Below are 13,008 nucleotides of genomic sequence, written 5' to 3'. Positions count from 1 at the left end.
TGATTGCTATGCCCACGAACTGCGTTCAGTAACGCGGGCGCTCACTCACGTGAGACTTTGAAACCGTTCGCTCACCGTGGGCGCCTGTTAAAATGGCGGCTTCTAGCGAAGTTAAGAATGTAATTTTGTTGATGGACATATTTGACAGCGACGATAAAGTAATAGAAGCAATCTATTGCAGCGCCAAACATTATACTTCCAGTGTCATTCATTTGTGAACTAAAGGGGAAAAACTCCATGAGAATCAAAGATTACGTGGAAAGAACAATGCTGTAGTCTGCTATTTCCTGTATGACCATGAGAAAATTTAAGGAATAGAAAAACAAAATAAAATTCAACGGCCTGTCGCTTAGGAAAGTCAATATAACCAATAAAGAAACATGGATTCTTTTAGAAAAGGTCTGTGATAATTGCTATAGGTTATATTATCTGTGAAAACACAAGGTGCCGAACAAACGTTAAATAGTTTATTTCAAATTTTCCAGTTTTTTCGTCGTTCTCGTTATTCTTACTATAACTCTTTTTTTGTCATTTGAATGTCTTCCTTGTTTATATTTTTATTTTCTGTTGTTTGTAGGTCAGTTTGGAAGACTTTTTTAATTTCTGACGAACTATATATATATAACTATCATGAAAAAAATGCATGCAAAGAATGGCATTGGAGTAGCATGTCACATAAAACAAGGGACTCTGTAATCAGACGCAATATGCTCAAATCAAATCAAATCAGACTTTATTGTCTGTCGAGGAGACCCAAGACAGAAATTTTTCTTTTGCTCACAAGGGCAGGCATACATACTCATGCAGACAGGAGTAAAGATACATTATTTTTTTGTCCAAAAGAGAGCGCACATTCAACAAGGTGATGGCTGATAATGGATGCAGCACCCTCTTCAGACTGTGTTAGATTCTTCATGAGTCCTTGTGCCTTTTATTTAGGATGGTGATGGCTGCTGGCACAGTGTTGGTTAGTGACAGTGTCTTAAGTGACTGTCAACAAAACAAGACTTGCATCATACATGACCATGATGACAAATAACTATAGGTAGAGATAGAGCATGAAAAATGCTATTTCTGTTTTATCATTCTTCTTTTTAGCACGCTCATATTGCTCAGTGTTTATTACTACTTTTCCCCCAAAATCTGTCTTGACACCCGTCTGGTGCCAGCTGCATCACCAGAGTTGTTATTCTCAGAGATAAAAGGCATAAGCATAAATAGCTTTTTGTACTATTTTTTGTCTTTTGCACTTTATTGATAATAGCACAATCATGTCCAACTGATCAAATGTTACTTGGTAAATTGATGCAAAAAATCTTGCTGATCAAGATATCTGCTGTTGACAGAATTTGTTAATATTTTGCTTATTGGCAGACACACAGTGCAATATTGATGCAACATACAATATACTAGTCAGGGATGGGAGTTCTCCGTCCGGGGGACGGATTTCCGTCCTGAGAAAAAATCTCAGGACGGAACTGGGACGGAAAGTATAATTCAAAATTTTCACTGATTACGAAGGACCAGGGACTATGAATAAAAAAGCGAAAATTTCTCGTATCGTGAACGATACCATACGCTAGTGGTCATAGGCAGAGGCGGCGTTAGGAATACGCGGGGCCTTGGGTCGACCATCCGCGCGTAATGGAGTACGTGTATCAACATCCCTATTGATATGATGCCGGAAGCACTGATTTATATACAGTTAGATAGGTTGGATTAATTTCGCGAAATAACGCACGAATTTAGTGTTTTAATTGTTGGTAACCTTTCCCACCGTCTGTGACTGTACCGGCTTTTTCTTACAGCGAAATAATATGGTGACGATAACTTAATAAACTGCTTGTTATTATTGTCGGGTTTAACGTGAAGACATGGGAACAATAATTTGCTTAATTAGAACTTAGAAGTGTTTTCTGAACGTCAATTGTTTGTCACAACTTGTTTAACACAGCCAGCAATAAGTCATAAAGATGACCTCGGGTTAGGTGACCAGACGTTTGGGGGCGAAAGCGGGCCGCGTGCCGATGATGATGTCGTCACCGACAAAGACCGCCGATAAATAGGGGGAGGGGGCTGTGTGGGGACTTTCCTCTGACTTCTGACTTTACCGAGTAGTGATGCTTTCAACGGCAGATCTGTCCACGCCACTACGGTATTCCATTTTAAATAGAAAACCGGTGTTTAAAATTTAAATTAAAATATTCCTACCTTATCTCCCGCTCAGCCAACTTTGCGGACGTGCAGGTGAGGCGCTGTATAAATTATTGTGCCATTAATGGTCCGGCACCTTCGTCATCTTGCGAGGCTGTTGCTCCCAAACCGTACTTCATAGACCGTGAATCTCCTTGTAAAGTTTCAGTCATTGCAAGATTGTGTCATACATTTTTTCACAAGGATTTCGTGAATTTTCGCTGTCAAAGTTGCACTTCACAATTAAAAGTCCTTTCAATGTTTCCACCTTTAACTGTCTTTTCACTGGCGATGTTCGTATCGTCCCCGACATAAGTTTAGTCACTGATCCGTACTCAAAGAAAACGATTACTGGAAGCGAATAAAATGCTGGGCAGCGGGAACCTTTAATATTATGGATGACATTGTTGAAAAAGACAGAACCAACCTTACACCTAAAAATGTTGGAAGCCATTGGGTTTATTGAGTATGATTTAAGGGCCAGAGGACAGAGAGCCATACAGATGGTCCCCAGTGACCAAATGATAAAAAATGAGATTTCTGCAGAGAGGCTCATCTGGCTAAAAAAAAAAAACAGGACACTGTTTGCCAGAATGCTGTCCAAAAAAGGAAGTTGGAGGACTGCATCAGCTTCCAGCCGACTAAGAAGCAGCAGTTACCTCATCCAGCAACTGAGCCATCAACACAGACAGCTAAGAGACCAACAGAAACCACACAGCCTGCCAACATAGTAACTGGACAAATTGACATTTTGACAAATACCCCTGAAAAGTCTGCTCCCAGAATGTCAGGGAGACCAATGCAAACATCAATCACTGGATTTAAAAAAAAAATAAGAAGTGTTAGGTTTTGGTGGGTATTGGATTTTTTACTTGTTTTTATTTGCCTTATTAAAATTAAATGTAGATAAGACAGAAGAGCTAGGCATAGACGTTAGGAAAATAAAATTTTGTTTTATTGTGTACCTGTTGAGACAGTTAACTCCTTCAGGTACGTAGGCTCTGTTTTTGATTGCAGGCTAAAATGAGATGCAAACATGATCAGCATGTGTACCTTCAATAGCTGAATAGTTTTTCAGTCAGCACAGCAACATTGAGCTGTTTTTATCAGTCATTCATTGAAAGTCTTTCACTTTTTTCCTTCATATGCTGGTTTTACAGTTTTCTGTCCATGATATGAACAGTTTGAACCATACTGTCCATATTTTTCTAAGGTAATTGGTGTTAAGCACAGAAATTTGGATTCTTTTTATGATCAGCAAATTGTCAGAAAAGTTTACAGCATTTTGTCCATACCAGAACATGTCCTAGCAGGAGAATTTGTTATATTGAGTTCAGGCAGGCAAACATACTATGCCTATATGCAAAAGCAATAGGGACTTGAAATGGTTTACAACCTCTGCAGTCCACATGCTCAACCATAAATTATAGATTAATTGTCAGTTGTATGTGTGCATGGGTGTGTGATATAGGTGTACCTTAAGAATGTTTTATATATAAGAATGCACGTTCTTATAATACACCACTCGCCTAATATTTTAACTAGCAGTTTTTTTAAACTTTTGTAACAGAACACACTTCCCAAGTTATAATTGCCCATTAGGGTTAATAAAGTTGGACATTTGTCATTGTTAACTACTAAAGACATTGTATGACATATGTGTGTTATGTATGTGAAAAACGTGAAACGCGTATCCAACCATGTGTCATATAACGTTATATGCATATGCTCTAGTACTACATGGCTCTTGAAAAATCTTCAGTCCCAGGAAAATTTCTGGCTCCCACCCATGACTAGTGTAACATTTATCTCTTTAATTATCATATATACTAGCACATCACAACAAGCATACACTAATATAATTATGAAGTCCGTAGAAAGTATAAACTTCATCATTTCCTGCAGTGGTGACAAAACACCAAAGCAAGTGTTATTCAAGTGAAATGTAAACATGCTTCTACTAGCTGCGTTTTCTGATTAAAGGCATCTTAATCATGATTGACTGCAAACAAATGGTACGTTATTTCACTTGTTTTGATAGCAGAGAATATTGCGCACCAACAAAATTATTAATCACATTTTACTGCTCAACAAACTCATCTGCAGACAAGATAGCTTATAGTCAGTAAATCCAACATGGCGACAAACCACGAGGGTGACAAGATGGCAGACAATACCTTGTTGCTAATGTGTATCACACATGCCGGAAAATGATGTATTAGTTCTAGAACATAGAACTATCAGCTTTCCACTTAGCCATGCTCACATTCTTTATCCTTTATCTCTGGTGGTCTGTTGGCATCTAGACCCATGCCTTAAGCTTCTTTCCTAAAAAAATTGTATTATCTCTTTAGCATCTCACAATGCACATTGTTCAGATGCTGTTTCCCACAAAATTCAACTATTTAAAAAATAATCACAAAAAAGAACTAAAAGTGATATCAGAACAAATTAAAAATTATAGCTGAATTTTATACTGTGCAGAAATAAGCTATTTCAATCTCATTCTTTCATGACAACAGCAGTTTTTCATAAATCTAAAAGAAATCAGGCATCTCCAATGGTCTTTCTTAATTTTATTTTTGGACATGTAGTTATGCCAGAACGCACAATTTTTGTATGATAACAGGTTTAATTATGTTAAGTTTGAATCTAAGCATCAGTTTCAAATCTTGAATTACAGTTTTCCATGCATAAAGATTTGTTTGACTCTTTATATAGCTCTTACAGTTTCTTTATCTATGAAGAGTGGGTGAAAGACAGTCTTCTCATGGTGGAAAGTTGAAAGGACATTATAAACCTGGCGAGGCAATGGACTTTAGTAGTACAGTGGTACCTCGACATACGAGTTTAATTCGTTCAGTAACCTTGCTCGTATGTCAAATTGCTCGTATCTCAAAGCAATTTTCCCCATTGAAATTCATTGAAATGCCATTAATCCGTTCCAGCTCCCAAAACACCACCTCAGTTGTTTTTGTTAAGTGTTTTTGAATAAGAAAAAGTGTATTTACAAGAAGAAACATTTATTTATGAATAACAAATACATATTCTATAAAAACATATTAAATTCTTCGTTTGTGGAAGTGTGTGGGATCTGCTTCAGCAAATCACCGTAAATCGCTCGTGCCTTCTCACACATGATGCTTTGTGTTAAGGTTCCTCCTTGAAGCTGCTTCTCTGTCACCCACACAGTCAATAGTTTCTCCATCTTTTCATGGAGAGAAGTCCGGAGCTTAGAAATTATTGTAACGCCCCTAGCTGGCGTTGTACCCTTTATCAACTCCTGTTTAAGCTCAGTACATATCGTTGATGTGCTACACCCGGACATCCTCGCCAAGTCAATTACTCGCACACCTTGCTCACGTTTTTCTATGATTTCACGGTTTAATTCAATAGACATCACCTTCTTCTTGGGACCCATGGTTACAAAAATAAATGTGATAATGTTTTGTAAATGTACAAAAAGCCAAAAACGCTCACCCAACTTATCAAAAATGCTTCGAAAACGAGGGAAACAAGCACACAGACTGAGGTCTAGTCTGAGGTGGGAGAAACTGTTAGACGCTGCACACGACCCCAATATCCGCCCCGATTCCTCGTATCTCAAATCTTGCTCTTATCTCAAAGCAAAATATCGCTCGCTCGGCGGCTCGTATCTCAAAACACTCGTATGTCAGGGCACTCGTATGTCGAGGTACCACTGTAGTATAAAGGAATGGGGATTGTTGAAATGAATCTCTGCAGAGGGTGGGAAAAAAAAGCTAAGAGCCTGCTTTTATTACACACCCAGACAATGACATGGACACGTCATACTTTGACCGTAAGCTCTGATGGCGTTAGGAGTCACAATTGTTTTCATTTGTTCTCAAGTAATTATCTGAAAAATTTAGTAGTTTAATCAGTAGTGTGGGGTTGGGTTAGGTTTGAATGGTTTGTCACAAACACAAGCCTTCTAGTGTGTTTACTGAAAATGGAAAGAAGCACTGGCATTGCAGTCTGGTGAAGCAGCTGTGTTCCTGGCATTGCAAAGTCACTTTTTTTAGCATCAAGAGAAACCTTAAGAATTATGAACACTTGAACACTAAATTAACCATAACCATCAGAGGCACTGTGGTAAGAAAAACAATCCTTTTCTGCATAATCATGCCACATGCTGGGCTCAGGAGAAGCACGTGAGCTAGGACCCAAACAAGCCTTTTTAGGTTCTTGTATTGCAGTCTGGTGATATCCTTAGTTGTGCTGCTCAGCTTTCAAAGAAGTTTACGTTAATACCTGGAGCATTATTTATCAACTCACTAAATTGGGAATTCTCTAAGATACCATTTCCATTTTGAAAAGAAAACTGCTGAGAAATACATTTGAACAATTTGTTTTCCTAACACTTACTTATTTTGGACTCTTTCAAGATGATCTATTTTTTGTTGTGTTTTTCTTTTTTATTTGAAAGGGAATGATATTTTTGAATGAATATCTGGCACCTAGAGCACCAAGTATTGCTGAATGATAGGTGAATTTTTTTTTGCACGAAAGTACAAAGTAGAAAGTACTTTGAAGTTAATGGCTTAGTTCTTTTCTTTGGATGTTTATGTTTATGCCCTGTGCTTGTTTAGTTGCTATATGCAGTCCAACAGATTTTATAATTTATCACTTTCTTTAAAGTTTTGAATGTGAAAATGATACATTAGCTGGTGATAAAATGTTCAGGCAGATCTTTATGACACTAAATGGTATAAAATCATTGTTGTTTTTTGTTAGTGATTAGGGGAAAAAATAAAGTTCTTCCATGATTGCTACCATGAACGTGTATTTTATTAGTTCGTGATTGCTACTGAAATCATCTTTTAACTTGTTGAAAATTCTGGATTAATCACTGATTTAACCTAGGAAAAAAATTAACTTATCTTTAAAAACAAGCAAACAAAAAATGTAGTTTTTTATTTCTCTCCCTCTGATTCAAGCTCCTCTTGCTGTCACAAACCTTCATTTGATCACCTATATCGACAGACCAATTAAGGGGAAAACTGTCTACAGTTGTAGACATGCACACCTTCAGCATTTCAGCATAATTCTAGCAGTGTATATGAAGAAATAAGAATCACCAATAAGAGTTCCAAATAAAGCACATGGGCATAATGTTTCTCATTGTGACATTGTGTGTGTCTGCGTGAAAATGCTGGAAACGCTGATCGATGACTGCATGGTCGGTGACGAAGCAAAGACCATTAACTGACGATACACGATGATAAACAAATGTTATGATGCTTTCTTTATAACATAAGAAATTACTTACTGTACAGAGCAAAACGATAAAGTAGCCCTTTCACTTTCGGTTATGACATGTGCAACAAGTGTCCAAGCAAAACATTTAAAATGGCGTCAGCTGCTAAGCAACGCAACGTTTAATTTTTAATTTTTAAAATTTTTTAAATTATTTGCAGTCCACTTCAGAAACCAAGGAGAAGAAAAGTCGACCAAATGTAAGTCCCTTTATTTGGTTAGTCTTATTTTCTGTTATAATACCTTAGTTACGCCCCCTTGACTCACTCTCTGGTGTGTGAGTCTGAGCTATTCGAAGTAAACATACTAATAGGTTGAAATATGCACATGTACAATGTCTTTAGCTTGGCTTCTGATGAGTTTAAAGTACAAGCCAAGTGCAACAATCTTTCTCTAGGATCAAGTTAAGTTAATTTAATGTACACATATGCATGCCTAGACACATTAATTAAGACATTTTTAAAATTATTTGCAGACCCAGAATAAAAGTGTCTCAACAAGCACTGAAGATGTAAGTCGCTCATGTTTCTTTAGATTTTATTTACCCGGTAAAACATGACTGCCATGTTTACTTTGTATGCTTAGGAGTAGCGTTTAAAGTAAGTTCAAAGTACAAGCCGTATGCAATCATTTGTCTTTAGGATCAAGTTAAGTTAATTTAATGTACCCCCCACCCAAAAAAAAAGATATGCATGCCTAGACACATTAATTCACACTTGTTTTAATTATTTGCAGTCGAATACTCTGGAAGATTCCCGAAATGGGACAGATGAAGTAAATTTAAATTGTACATACAATACAGAACATTTTTTTAACTTGTATATATAACATGGGTTCACTTTTTCCATTAGTTTATATGCATTTAGTGTGTCTTGTAGGTAATTTTTTTTTAAAAAACGGACAAAAGGGAGTGAGTGACCGAAGTTTTCAGAATGCCTGTATGAATGACGTAAATTATTAAGTCTTTTTGCATCTTTTTTTTTTCAGCTTATCCAGTTTCCAGAGAAGCAAGGGTGACACACGACGGAATGTTTGCTTCTGAATTGTTGTATCAGTATTTTGCCTACATGGCCTCCAAATTGACAGAGCCAGACAGGAGGCAGCTCAACTTTGAGTTACATGAGCACATAAAAAACTTTGTCAACCAAAGACCTTCAACTTAAAGACAATGTAAGTTCCAGTTGTGCTTAATCATTTGCAAAGATTATGGTTGTCTGGGGTTGTTACATGGTCTGTGGGTTGGTTAGGTAGAATGACTACTCACATAATTTGTTATGGGTTATTTAAATGGGTTATAAAACAAGTAGAATATAGCATAGAAGTAGCAGTGCGCACTTCCTTTTTAGTTTTTATGTGTAGGGTCCGCGGTCTGAACCACTGAAGGTCTCAGTCAAGGGAGGTAACCTAGGAATGGGGCGATACTTTTAGCAACCCTTGGTATTTACACTAATGATAACAGTAAAACTTGTAACCATAGTGTGCTAGTAAGTATATACTCTTTTGCATATTGATTATTTATTTTCTATTACTATTTCAGTACTTTTGATCCAGTGCGAGCAAAGGAAAACAAGAAGCGTCAGTTTGCTGTCATGCCACATCTCTAAAGTGTGTTCAATTGTTCATAATTCTTAAGGTTTCTCTTGATGCTAAAAAAATTGACTTTGCAATCTCCTTGTGACTCCTAACGCCATCAGAGCTTACAGTCAAAGTATGACGTGTCCATGTCATTGTCTGGGTGTGGAATAAAAGCAGGCTCTTTCCAGCCTAATCCCAATCCAAGTTCGAGAAAAAGGCATTGCTTTAACTTCTGAGAAAAATTTAACAAAACATGGTGTTGCTAGCTTATAGATAAAACAGTAAAAATAAAATGCACAGAGAGAGTGATCTATCTTGGTTGTGATGTTGTGAATTATAAGTTTACATTATTATTATTTCATATCTTTCTGTGAGAATGCATTAAGGCTTCACGTGCCCTTTCATGGAAATCTTATCCTCTAATAGTGTTCATGCAAAACATTCCATAGACTACCAGCAGCACCTGGCCGTTGGACAGAATATAATAGTACAGAGCTGTTCAGTAGATATTGTTCACATCTGTCATTTGTTTCTATATGAAAATAAAATTAATATCTTTGGCATCTATTACTTGGTCAAGAAACGTGGAAAATTAGGGAGGGAAGGCGACGATGACAATAAAACGAAGGGAAAGAAAGGATCGATGAGGGCCTTGGAGGGAAAAAAATTAAGGAAAAATAAGAAAAAATAAGGAAACTTAAGTAAAATTAATGAAAAGTAAGAAAATTTAAGAAAAATTAAGGAAAAATAAGGAAAATTAGGAAAAAAACAAGAAAAAAGGAAGGATCGATAAGGGCCAGGGAGGGAAGGCGACGATGATAATAAAACGAAGGGAAATAAAAGATCGATGAGGGCCTATGAGGGAAGAAAATTAAGGAAAAATAAGAAAAAATAAGGAAAATTAAGTAAAGTTAGTGAAAAGTAAGAAAAATTAAGGAAAAATAAGGAAAATTAGGAAAAAAACAATGAAAAAAGGAAGGATCGATAGGGGCAAGGAAGGGAAGGCGACGATGACAATAAAACAAAGGTAAAGGAAGTCTCGATGAGGGCCTCGGAGGGAAGAAAATTAAGAAAAAATAAGGCAAATTAGGAAAAAACGTGGAAAATTATGGAGGGATGGCGACGATGACAATAAAACGAAGGGAAAGAAAGGATCGATGAGGGCCTTGGAGGGAAGAAAATTAGGGAAAAATAAGAAGAAATAAGGAAAATTAAGTAAAATTAGTGAAAAGTAAGAATATTTAAGAAAAATTAAGAAAAAAACAAGGAAAAAATGAATCCGGGGTTTAACTGCCTTATCCTTAGTTAGCTGCCTTATCCTTCGTTATGCTCCCTTATCCGGGGTTTCACTGCCTTAAATAAAACGAAGAGAAATAAAGGATCGATGAGGGCCTATGAGGGTAGAAAATTAAGGAAAAATAAGAAAAAATAAGGAAAATTAAGTAAAGTTAGTGAAAAGTAAGAAAATTTAAGAAAAATTAAAGAAAAATAAGGAAAATTAGTAAAAAAACAAGGAAAAAAGGAAGGATCGATAGGGGCCAGGAAGGGAAGGCGACGATGACAATAAAACAAAGGTAAAGGAAGTCTCGATGAGGGCCTCGGAGGGAAGAAAATTAAGAAAAATTAAGAAAAAATAAGGCAAATTAGGAAAAAACAAGGAAAAAACGTGGAAAATTATGGAGGGATGGCGACGATGACAATAAAACGAAGGGAAAGAAAGGATCGATGAGGGCCTTGGAGGGAAGAAAATTAAGGAAAAATAAGAAGAAATAAGGAAAATTAAGTAAAATTAGTGAAAAGTAAGAATATTTAAGAAAAATTAAGGAAAAATAAGGAAAATTAAGAAAAAAAAACAAGGAAAAAAGGAAGGATCAATGTGGGCCAGGGAGGTCGGTGAGGATGAAAAAAAAAAGAGAAAGGAATGATTGATGAGGGCTAGGGAGAAAACGCAACGATGAGGAAAAAATGAAGGTAAAGGAAGGATCGATGAAGGCCTTGGAGGGAAGAAAATTAAGGAAAAATAACAAAAAATAAGGAAAATTAAGTAAAATTAATGAAAAGTAAGAAAATTTAAGACTTACTCTGCCCCCTAGGGTATCCCTCTAGTCCACTTGAATGGAGCTAGCCGGCGATCACCCTCAACAACACAGGTACACCCTACGATGCTACCCGACAGACTATCCCCTCTGGACTAGCCTACCCACGCCACTAGAACATTTAAATGAACATAGCTGGCCCTGGGCTCAAAACACATTACACCCCAATATATCAGTTGTGTACAATACACTCACACAAAAAATTCCAGTGCTAGCCGTGTTGATAGCATGTTACATATAAGGCCAAATGCAATACTGCAGATTGTGAACATGTGATACGCACGGAGACTGGTTATAAACATCATCATAAAAAAAGTTCATCGTTAGTACAATCATCATCATGATCCTTATCATGAAAAAAAAATTCAGCATTAGTGCCATCATTCACCTCATCATCATCGTCAACCCTACAGCAATCAACATCTCAATATTATCATAGAAAAAAAATCGGCGTTAGTACACTCCTGTACACACTACAGGCTATAATCATCCATCAAAGTCATCATCGCAGTCATAATACAGTCAACAATAAAAGTGGTCAAAGCCTGAAAATCTACCTCGTTACATGCTAGCTGTCTGTAACCCATATACAATGGTGGAGGTAACCAGCTGTCTATAGTGCAGTTTTCTCTGTCTTGTCTTTGTCCGTTTGCTCTTATTACCAGGGGTAACCTCTATGTCAGGTCCTTCTACTGTGGCCCAGTGACTAGAATACAGTTTCCGTGTTCTCTTTCCTTTCTGTTTGTCTACTCAGTCTAGGGCGTTGGTAGGTTTGGCCCCTGTTGTGCCATTCTGCTCGTTGGTTTCTTCTTCATCAGAATCTGCCGAGCTTTGCATGGCGTTATTGTCTTCGTCCTCATCATCCCTATTATCTATTGAGTTTCTGGGTTGCGGAAGGGCCGGTTCGAAATCATCAGCATGTCCTTGAATCTGTTTTATCCCAATCTTTTCTGGTGGCTTCTCTTCCACTGTTAACTCTGTCTTCTCGACTTCCACCTTAGCCTTCTCCTCTTCATTCTTCTGTTGAGTCTCGAACTCTGTGGTGCTTTCTACCAAAGGTTCCTTCTCAGGGAGATGGTGGGTTTCGCTTCCTGCTTTGCTATCCCGCTCTTTCTTTTCTTCTCCATCATCATCCGCCGAGCTATCCTCAACATCATCCTTTCCGTTTTCACTATCCCCTATCTCCATAGCATTTGTAGTTTGCTGGCTAGTCGTTTGGAAATTCTCAGCCTCGTGTGAATAATTGTTCACTCTTTGAAAAAACTCGATTGCTGGGGCTCTTAGGTTCTGGAAGACGAGACTTGGTTCAAAGGGTCGTCCCCCGTAATATTGCGATTCAATCTCTTGTATTAGGTGATTGTTTGCCTCCGCCCTATTCTCTAGTTCTACTTGCATCTTATCAAGTTCCTGCCTTCTCTCTTCAATTTCTATCCAACATTCTCTCTCAAACTTCCAAACTCGTCCCTGGGACGCGCGCTCTAGTTTCTGCCATTCAGTGTCAATTACTACATGACGTCCGAAATACTTTCGTTCCACCAGCATTTTGTCTCGAAGAAGGTTTTTTTCTTCAATTTCTATCAGATCTTCTAATTCGTTCTTTTTACTTCTTTCCTTTAACTCTAATTTTCTTCTTTCTAGAGCTAATCTTTGGCCTCCTACCTCTAGCCTTTCGCTTTCTAACGCTGCGTCTACCGCTAGCCTTTTGCCTTGTAAAGCTACATCAATCTTCCGCATTTCTAACTCGTGTTTCTGCTTTGCTAACTCTTGTTTTTGTCTGTCAAACGCCCTAAGTCCATCCACAATAAAGAAACTGAGGGTATCACCACTATATCCCCTCCTTACCCCCTCTCGCTTTAGGTTTTGTATG

The 13,008-nt window shown here is 37.5% G+C and overlaps 1 long non-coding RNA gene across 1 annotated transcript; it reads left to right on the top strand.

Annotated features, from left to right (window-relative positions):
- The first annotated feature begins 7,773 nt into the window (after nt 1-7,773).
- LOC112574435 lies at nt 7,774-9,354 on the top strand. Its single transcript, XR_003101440.1, has 3 exons — nt 7,774-7,981; nt 8,458-8,640; nt 9,008-9,354. It is a non-coding gene; the product is annotated as an uncharacterized LOC112574435 (long non-coding RNA).
- The last annotated feature ends 3,654 nt before the right edge of the window (nt 9,355-13,008 follow it).

Source organism: Pomacea canaliculata, linkage group LG10 (genome assembly GCF_003073045.1).
Source record: "Pomacea canaliculata isolate SZHN2017 linkage group LG10, ASM307304v1, whole genome shotgun sequence".
NCBI classification, from domain to species: Eukaryota; Metazoa; Mollusca; class Gastropoda; order Architaenioglossa; family Ampullariidae; genus Pomacea; species Pomacea canaliculata.
Note: the sequence above shows the minus strand (reverse complement) of the source record. Positions and strands in the feature narration are given on the sequence as shown.